Source organism: Heptranchias perlo, chromosome 20 (genome assembly GCF_035084215.1).
Source record: "Heptranchias perlo isolate sHepPer1 chromosome 20, sHepPer1.hap1, whole genome shotgun sequence".
Classification (NCBI taxonomy): domain Eukaryota; kingdom Metazoa; phylum Chordata; class Chondrichthyes; order Hexanchiformes; family Hexanchidae; genus Heptranchias; species Heptranchias perlo.
In genome coordinates, this window is record NC_090344.1 from 36959166 (window position 1) to 36966766 (window position 7601).

Genomic DNA, 7601 nt, shown 5'->3' on the forward strand with positions numbered 1-7601 from the left:
TGTGCAAAGTGAATTAATTGCCCAATACCTTTTGGATGGGCTAATTGAATGCAATTGCTTTCAAGGGCCCATCAACCCACCAAATGTCTCCAAGCCATGAGATTTCATTTAACAGGAGCAGGAGCAACCAGATCAAACAGGATTTGTGACACGATTGAAAAGCTTGTTAGTGTTTGACCTGTAAGTGGTATTGTATACTTTGACGCTGAACTGGGACTTGTGCATACTTTGACATAAGACTGTTACCAAACCTGAGATCTAAATTTGGTCGAATTTAGACAACCTTTGAGTTGCTGGTGTCTTTTCTAAAGACAAAGTTAATGCACGTCTACGGAGGGACAAAATGTGTGATGCAATTCTCACTCTCTCTCTCTCTCTCTCTCCTTCTGTCAAAAAGGTTTCTCCGTCATGGATGGTGTTGGTGACTTTAAGCTTTGCATTAAAGGTGAGCGCATTTACTTTTTTTTTTATCTGTCGCAGTGCTTCAGTGAGTGTTTTTTAGGTTTGCATCTGTTTTGATGCTAAATATTTAAAAGCAGAATTGATGAAATTTATAGACTGTTCCCAGCACCGTACTCTTGGTATTAACCCCTCAATTTATGATATAGTTTAGAGAGGATGTTGAAGTCTGCACATAATGGACAGGTGATTGTAAATGTGCCGCAGGTCATACTTTTAATACTTGCACAGCATTTTATTCCTCTTTCTTAGAAATACGTGAATACAGAACCAAGTCCAATCATAACTTCCTAATGATACTACACTGTCTTTGGTCACAGCAAAAGAAAACAATGGGAGCAGAGAATACGTCTGCATACCAGATGTGTAGCCTGACATTGTATTCTCATTATGAAGTTGTGATAAAGCTTGTTTCTGCTGATGGGAGGTGCTAAATCACAAGCTGACATGAAATTCCGAATGATTTTCTCTTCCTTCTCTTGGCGAGCCACCTCACTTCCACTCGGTGCTGTCTTGTGACCAAGATCATTCACCAGGGCCAAAAAAGGTTAAATTATGCAGACAGGTTCCATGGACTAGGCTTGTATTCTCGCGAGTATATAAAACTATGGGGTGATCTAGTTGAGGTGTTTAAGTTGATTTAAGGAGTTGATAGGGTAGATGGAGAGAAACTATTTCCTCTGGTGGGGGGAGTCCAGGACAAGGAGGCATGACCTTAAAATTAAAGCTCGACCGTTCAGGGGTGTTGTCAGGGAGCACTTCTTCACACAAAGAGGAATGGAAATCTGGAACTCTCTCCCCCAAAAAGCTGTTGAGGCTGGGAGGTCAATTGAAAATTTCCAAACTGAGATTGATAGATTTTTGTTAGGCTACGGTATTAAGGGTTAATGAACCATGGCGGGTAGATGGAGTTAAGATACAGATCAGCTATGATCTAACTAAATGGTGGAAGAGGCTTGAAGGGCTGAATGGCCTCCTCCTGTTCCTAAGATGTTCCTTGCATTAATGCAATTAATGCCTAAAGGAACTAATTTCAGTGTAACCGTTACGAGGACATCCAGTCTCCTGACCTTCTTGCACAGATCCTGTTTACTCTTCGACTTTCATTCTGGTCGGGGATGTACAGCCAGAGTGAAAGGAGCATCTGGATGCTGCAAACGAACCAACCACAGTGCAAACAAAGGCCTGAGCTCACACTGAGATTTGCCTTGTGTCTGTTTCAGTTGTCTCCAGCAATTGGTGTATCAAGATGTGATGGTACAGCACTCCTCCACTATGTCAGTGTGATAGTCTGTGTCGGTACAAGAACTGCTTGTACAAGTTGTGCCGCGAATACTACAGAACTTGTGCCTTCATCTATTCGATATTCAAATTAACCATTCCCAGTTCACCATTCAGACTCAATTAACTTAAAAAAAAGACTTGTATTTCACAACCTCAGGATGGCCCAAAGCATTTCACAATCAATTACGTACTTTTGAAGTGTAGTCACTGTTATAACATGTGAAACGCGGCAGCCAATCTGCGCACAGCAAGGTCCCACAAACATCAATGAAGTAATGACCAGATCATCTGTTTGTGATGTTGGTTGGGCGATAAATGTTGGCCAGGACACCGGGGAGAACTCCCCAACTTTTCTTCGAAATAGTGCCGTGGGATCTTTGACGTCCACCTGAGAGGGCGGATGGGGCCTCAGTCTCATCCGAAAGATGGCACCTCTGACAGTGCAGCACTCCCTCAATACTGCACTGAAGTGTCAGCATAGATGATGTGTTCAAGACTCTGGAGTGGGACTCAAACCCACAATCTTCTGACTCAGAGGCGAGAGTGCTGCCCACTGAGCCTCGGCTGACAAAGCTGACAGCAGAAGCAGTCTGGTGGAGCGGTTTCTTCCTTTCCCACCGAACAGTCACTGAGAGAACTTTGCAACCACCTGTTTCTACACATTGCTAATAGATTGCATTGCTGTGCTGTGAATGTACTACGCTCAAGAGTAAATGGAATTTAGGATTTATCAAACTGTTTGCCATCGAACCAGTCCTACATTTACTGAATAATAAATATAATATTTACAAAGCAGGCACAAAACTAGAAATGCTGTCGTCATCACACCATGTTTCTGAGATATTTACGCATCGGACTGGTGTCAATCACCTCGTTTGTTAACAGCTTCATTGTTTGTCCATCAAGTTGCGGATTCAAGCTCGCCGAGGGGATTCGAACTCCTGCCTGCTCGTACAGCCAGAACAATGAAAGAAAGCAGGAAGCACACTGTTGGCACTCAGTTGAAATAGAAGTTAAACTATCGACAGTAAGGTATTCCATCACATTAACGGTTTTTAAATTTTCATCCTTGTGTTCAAATCCCTCCATGGCCTCACCCCTCCCTATCTCTGTAACCTCCTCCAACCCTCCAACCCTCCGAGATCTCTGCATTCCTCCAACTCTGACCTGTTGCGTATCCCTGATTTCCTTCACTCCACCAATGGCGGCCATGTCTTCAGTTGTCTCGGCCATAAGCTCTGGAATTCGCTCCTTCAACCTCTGCCTCTCTCACCTCCTTAAAACTTACCTCTTTGACCAAGCTTTTGGTCACCTGTCCCAATATATTTTTTTCATTCATGGAATGTGGGCGTCGCTGGCAAGGCCAGCATTTATTGCCCGTCTCTAATATGTCCTTATGTGGCTTGGTGTCAAATTTTGTCTGATAACACTTCTGTGAAGCGCCTTGGGACGTTTTACGTCTATGTGCTATTTCAATGCAAGTTGTTGTTGTTGACAATCCCAACTGGTTCACTCATGTCCTTTAGGGAAGGAAACCTGCTGTCCTTACCCGATTTGACCTATATGTGACTCCAGTCCCACACCAATGTAATTGACTCTTTACGGCCCTCTGAAGTGGCCTACTCAGTTCAAGAACCACCAACGCCTTCTCAGGGCAATGAGGGATGGGCAATAAATGCTGGCTTTGTCAGCGATGCCCACATCCCAAGAATAAATTAAATGAAAACATTAATTATAAAGATGTTTGGCCAGTGTTCCCTGACATCTGATGAAGTACTTTTTTGGATTATCACCAAAACGTAATACAAGTAAAAATTGGCTGCATTCCAGTCACCTTGTAGAGCTATTTTAGTCACTGCATTTTGGGTTGTAAGCTTAAACCCGATTTGAAGCAAGAAAGTTACACCCACACTCCAGTTATTTTGGGGGCAGTGGAGGCAATCTCAACAATTTGCCCACGGAGCATGTGCTTCACAAATGAGATTCTCTCAAATAAGATTATTCTCTTGTCCTCCTGAAATGTAAGCAATGACCTCACAATCCCAACAAGCAGTCGAGGAGGTTGTTAATACTGCAGAATATCTGAATAGACAAGTGAAATTCAAATATTTTAGTCTACAGTGTCACAATTGTAAGTACATGCAATAAATATTTGCAGTGTGAACTGTAGAAATAAAGTACCATTCAATTTTTTGACGTTGACAGGTATGGATATAAATAACTACAGAAAGAGCTCAGGCATGCAAAGGGCAGTCAGTTCATTGCGAAACTGCAGTACCTCGACACTGACTCGCGGTGATGGGACAAAGTTCAAACGTTTGTTGGGTTTGGTCAGACCTGGTCTGAGTCGAGCCTTTCCTGTTTTAAGAGGCTTGAATTCCCAATTCAAAGCTTGAGAAGCCCAAGTTCTCTCATAGATTCTGATTTGGGCTCATGTTTAAACTCAGTGGGCTCGTCAATCTAAGTTCGACTCACTCAAAAATCCAAAGTCAGTGTTGTTCACTGCCGGGGACTTTCAATGTATTTTTATTTCTCCTCACTCCTATTTTTTCTTCCTTCTTTAGGTCCCTCTATTCCACACACCACACTCCCCAAGTGAGAGGAGAGGCCCCCAACCTCTTTTTAGGAATCCACCAGTGCTGGTTGGTAACTGAATATTAGGTTGTGCTTAAGAACAGATTAAGTTTACTCAATGTCCAGTTTTCCTTTATCCCAATAGGGAAGCTCCTTAGTTTTTCCTTAGTACTTTGCCCAGACAGCCTGGCTGAAATCAGATAGGGAACTGTAAGAACGAACCATTCTGCAGCATACCAGCACATTGTGCTATTGGGCATCATCAATAACTTAAATTATACTTGCAACAAACTATTAAAAAGTCTGACGGCTGAAAAATATAAGTCCTTTTACAAAAGCTCTACTTTAAAGTGAACAGTTTGGGGACAATACAGCTGTAACCCCAGACTGACTTGAGTGGATCATTTAAAACCGAGCAGCTGCAATCCAAGTCATTGCCTATCTATGCCCTTTGAATTGATTCTCGTTAATTAAATATTAAATTCATGTTAAGTGCAAATTATGAATTTTTTCCCTCCAAGGTGACAGTTCACATATTGAGAACCATTGGAGTCAGGTCTTACGTAATCACAACTTTTTTTGACTTTCTGCTGGAGTATAGCTTTATTAGGATAACGCTGCCAGGATAATTGTGTTTTCCTCATTGTACCAGGCAGTAATCATTTGAAACCTAGACTAATATAGTGCAAGCCTCTAAGTATCTGTTCTGTAACCCGCATCCCCCTAAAGTCCAAGGACAATACCATAGAACCTCATGGAAGATGAGCCGTTATAAGATAGAATTGAAAATTATGGAAATTCCATACATTTCGAGCCGAATTGGCACCCCATCCACCACTTGAAACATTCACTCCCTTCACCACCGGCGCACAGTGGCTGCAGTGTGTACCATCCACAGGATGCACTGCAACAACTCGCCAAGGCTTCTTCGACAGCACCTCCCAAACCCGTGACCTCTGCCACCTAGAAGGACAAGAGCAGCAGGCACATGGGAACAACACCACCTGCACGTTCCCCTCCAAGTCACACACCATCCCGACTTGGAAATATATCGCCGTTCCTTCATCGTCGCTGGGTCGAAATTCTGGAACTCCCTTCCTAACAGCACTGTGGGAGAACCTTCACCACACGGACTGCAGCGGTTCAAGAAGGCGGCTCACCACCACCGTCTCAAGGGCAATTAGGGATGGGCAATAAATGCCGGCCTCGCCAGCGACACCCACATCCCATGAACGAATTTTTAAAAAAGGATGCTTGTACCCTATTATTTCCTCTACATTTTCACTTTTTCTTTTTTGACTCTCTCTGCTTCTCCCAAGTGTGTGCTTGCACTTAATCCGATTTCCATTTCAGTGGTGAGATTCAGTCTATTAGTTGAGGTGCTCTCTACACTTTAATACTGCCCCTCCAGAATAAACCATTTACACACTTTGAAAAAGGATTGTAAATTCGACACTGTCCCTAGGAGAACTGAACTGTCACAAGGTCCCCACAATAGATTTTGAACTCGGCTGACCACCAAAGATACACTAACAATTTTTTAAAATCGTTTGCTTTAATGGAGGTGAGGGGCAGGGGTTAGTGGTACAGGGACAATCTTAAAATATGACTAAAATCTTCTTTCTCAATGGGGAAGAGGAAAGAGACCTGCAGCGAGATTTAGGGGAAGAGGAACTTAAATTTTCATTGATAATTTTGAGTGGTTGTGATAAGTACAGCATGCTCACTTGAAATCGTTTAGCTTCTTTGAAAAAATAGTCTAGTTACATGGAGTATTTTGTTCATTTAACCTTTTGAATATTTAATGACCTTCGCAGCTTTCAAAGCATCTTACCATCTAGCAATTATAAAAGAAACGATTACCTATAAATGTTCCATGCTGAATTCGAGCTGCCTCAGGCTGAAATAGTGCAAACCTTTTATTTAAAAAAAAATCTTTTTCCCGAATCTAAGTGGTTGACATGCCTGTGCACAAAGAGGAGTGAAGTAGATTGTTCGGAAATGTGGAGAATGAATTGATCGTGTGTGAGCAGAAAAAAATGCAAACAAGTTAAAACAACTTCCTCTGATAGGAACAGCTTCCAGCACTGCATTCAAAAAAGGGAAGTGTGCATTTAAAACCTTTTCTCTTTTTTGGCTGATTGTTCCAGCTGCTTCTTTGCACAGTTTCAAACTGACGAACACTTGTATATATTTTACATTCTCTATATTTTTAACCTGGAACACATTTATTTCTTTACATTTATTGGTGTGTGAAAACAACTAAGTTGCCCCCGATATTCTAAGCCCTGTCTGTTCGTATCATTCCCTACTCCCTTTCTGCTTTCAGGATTTGGTATGTCTGAGCACCTTCAGCCCTCGCTGGACTGTGGTGAAAGATACAGTATTTTCAAACGATAACTTAAATCGTATTACCTTCCTCCATAGCTCTTTGTAGTTAAACCATTCTCCAAAGGTAATATGTCACCTTCTCCACTCCCCTGGTTCCTTCCTTGAAATGGCACAGCAATGTATCCAAGTCCATTTTACTGCATTGTACCTGCACAGATTCAACCTCTCGCATCTTCTTGCATTGTTTCTTTGGAAAAGGATCTTGCCAGGACAAGCAGAAGTTGTGCTTTCACCCCCCCCCTCCCCAAGCTCCTCAGTTAGCCGCATTCACTGCCGGTCTCTTCTGTGTATCCTGAGCTCTCCCATCTCTTGGGGAAGCAAACACGCTGACAAGCCTTCAGCACACACATATACACAACACTGCTTGGCTCCGAGCCCAGCAGGCTCCCTGCTATCGAACTCTTCTGCTCCACCACCCCTTCTCATTACACATTCAGCCCACCAGAAGCTCTAGTGCTGATTTGCTCTCGGGCTGAGCAGAGGCTTTTTCTTTAAAGGGACAGTCTCCCTTTCTTCTCCACCTACCGAGCCTGGACTCCAAATCTGTCAAAAAATAAAACTTCTTCACAAAGCACATGCCACACGACGTACAGGCTCAGTCTCTCTCCATTTCTCCATCACAAGTAGAAACCTCCAGGAAGCACGTCTTTCCTATTCAACTGTTAAAACGTTTGTAAAGAATGAATAGATTATTTGGTGATGATTGTCCTCTTTCTCCAACCTTTCAAATAGTAATTAATATAAAAAGGTCTGACAGATGAGTCGGCTCCAATCCAGCCTCAGTTGACATTCTCACTCAAATGTTCCCAGACACTGAGTTGCTCATCTTTATCAGGCTAGAAAGAAAGACTTGCATTTATATAGCGCCTTGTACAACTTCAGGACGCCCCAAA

At 42.7% G+C, this 7601-nt stretch overlaps 1 protein-coding gene across 1 annotated transcript in view; it reads right to left on the minus strand.

Annotated features, from left to right (window-relative positions):
* The window catches only part of LOC137335704 (leucine zipper putative tumor suppressor 1-like), a 48146-nt gene extending 41292 nt beyond the window's left edge, over positions 1-6854 (minus strand). Inside the window, exon 1 of the mRNA XM_068001005.1 lies at positions 6733-6854. The gene's annotated coding sequence lies outside the window, so the exon portion shown is untranslated. The remainder of the gene's footprint in view (positions 1-6732) is intronic.
* Between the last annotated feature and the right edge of the window lie 747 nt (positions 6855-7601).